General features: G+C 42.2%; 1 pseudogene; it reads right to left on the bottom strand.

The window, feature by feature from the left end:
* Positions 1-597: 597 nt before the first annotated feature.
* On the bottom strand, positions 598-1,082 carry LOC117693627 (SUMO-conjugating enzyme UBC9 pseudogene; annotated as a pseudogene).
* Positions 1,083-2,474: the final 1,392 nt, after the last annotated feature.

The raw sequence follows: 2,474 nt of genomic DNA, 5'->3' as shown, positions 1-2,474 counted from the left end.
CTCCTAGCTGCCTGGAAGATAGTCTTCTCCTGTTTGCCTTCGGAATAAGATATACAACTCTCAGCTCCTCCTGCACCTTGTCTGCCTGGACATTACCATGCTTCCCACCATGATGATAATGGACTGAACCTCAAAACCTGTAAACCAGCCCCTATTGAATGTCCTTTATAAAAGTTGCCTTGGTGGTGGTGTGTCTTCACAGCAATGAAAATCCTAACTAAGACATTAATGCATTCTACATCTTTGTCAAAAAAAATTCAGGTGACTAGTTATGTTCATTTATTTCTGAAGCATGCTTTTGAAAGCCCCTTCTCTTATCTCTTCCTTGGCATTTGTGTATCTATCTTGCTTTCTCGGCCCTTCCTTGTCTGTTAAGGAGCTCTGTCCTTCATATGTATCTTTTATTTTAAAATAAAAGCAAGTTTTACTTAATAGTCAAAAATACAAGATTGAATCATGCCAGTGGCAGAAATGGAAAATGGCGACCGCTCAACCCTTCCAGCAACTGTACGGAGGAGCGACTTAGATTCACAAAAGGTTGTAAGCAAGTTCTTGCCAAGCCAATCCCTTCCTCGTCATGGAGCCCAGGGCCGCTGCTTATGAGGGGGCAAATTTCTCAGTTTGTGCTCGAACCCTTTTCTCATATTCCACTCTGTTTTGGTTGAGGAGGTCAGTAAATTGTGTAGGCCTCTGCTTGAGCTGGGTCTTGAATACTTTGGTTCATTTAGAAGTTCTTGCATTCCTTATAAGACCTGTTTGATCGTGATAGCTGGCCTCCAGTCCTTGTCTTCCTCCAGAATAGACAGGCACACTGTGCCAGAAGGATACATGTTTGGATGAAACAGTGGTGGCTCAAATTTACATTTTGGTGGTGAGGACGGATAGTCACCTTTGAAAAGCCTCCGTAGCATGAACAAGCCTCCTTCCCACGGAGTCCCCTTCTTTCCAGGGACAGCACACTCCCAGTTCATCAGGTTCATCATGCCATCGGGGTTCTTTGTTGGGACAGCCACAAAGCCAAAAGGGTGATCCTTCCAAGCTTTCTTCTCCTGCGCAAGTTGGCTGAGAGCAATCCCCGACATATCCCAAGTCCCTGGGCAACCGCGGTCCCAGACTGTCACTGCCTCAGAGGCCTCAGGACTTCCCTCCGTGCCCGCCCCATATGTATCTTTAAAAGCATGTTGTGTTCTCTCTTATACAGTTGTTATAACTGCTTCCCTAATGATCTGTGCCAATTTTTATTGCTGCATCCATAGGACCTATCACATGAAGACACCACACTCAATGACCACCACTCTATAAGAACAACTGTATTAATCAAATGAAAGCTAATTTGTTGCCTATAAAGACACAGGAAAGGCAGCAGTTACCGTGACGGAAATTGTTTTAGCCAAGAATGGTTCACTGGTATTTTTTTGATGGCAAGTGACAAAAATTAAACTTGACCTATCTTGGGCAAACATGAAGTGATGGTTGCTGCTCTCATAAGAAACGTAATGTTAAGAACATGTAGAGACCAGGCTCTCTTCGCGCCAAGTTTTAGGTAACTAAATTTGCTTTGGCTAAAATCTGTGGATAGCTTTGGTTTTAAAATGATTCTTCAATAAATTATTCAAATGGTGATTAATGATCTATTCTCTCTCTATTTAAATTGTCTATTTTTTTTTTCCTTATATAAGAAAGTGGGACTTGTCTCGAGTCCCACTAAGTCATAAAATCAGGGAACCTCTTTTCATCATTCCTCCAAAGTCTACCTCCGGATTAATCTTGCACACTGGTGTGGCTATTTTCCATTGATTCCTACAAAATAGCTGAAATAGCTGTGAGCTACTTGGACTGCGGTTGTGTCCTTTGTAAACCAATCACGTTGTTGAACAGAATGCAATTTCCTGTGTGGTTTAAGATCATGCTGCATGCCCATCTCTGCAAATGGAGGTGGAGGCATGCCCAGAACTCAGATGTAAGGCTGGGAGAGAGCTACATCACCGCCATCCAAATTCTACTCAGCTGCTGCCGCAGCCAAACATAAGCAGTGGACAAATGATTCCTTCAGGGTATCCTGGTGCTGATACAGGACAAGGGCATTCCTTTTCCATCTGTGCCACGCTGCACTGATGTTCTCTCCACTTTCCTTCCTTCCATTTTCATATTCAAAAACACACTCAACAGTCCGCTTCTTTTTCACAATAAGCAGCAAAAATTTTGTATTTTTAAATATCCACACTAAGAAATATTTGTTACAGTGGTTACATAGAAAAGCAATTAGTGCCCAGATTCATTAGTGTTCTATTAAGCATTTATCACACAAGGCAGTATACTAGTCACAATCAGTTATCTTAGCACAAAAAAAAAAATACAAAAACCAAGACATCATCAAATACCCTGATACATGGGAGGGGGCGGTGGGGGGGGGGATCTACAAATACACAACTTACAAGTCAGAAGAAATAACAATATCCTTCAAACAACAGTGC

The sequence above is a fragment of the Arvicanthis niloticus genome, chromosome 21, assembly GCF_011762505.2.
Source record: "Arvicanthis niloticus isolate mArvNil1 chromosome 21, mArvNil1.pat.X, whole genome shotgun sequence".
Taxonomy (NCBI): Eukaryota; Metazoa; Chordata; class Mammalia; order Rodentia; family Muridae; genus Arvicanthis; species Arvicanthis niloticus.
The sequence above is the reverse complement of the archived record's forward strand: the minus strand, read 5'-3'. Positions and strand labels throughout refer to the sequence as shown.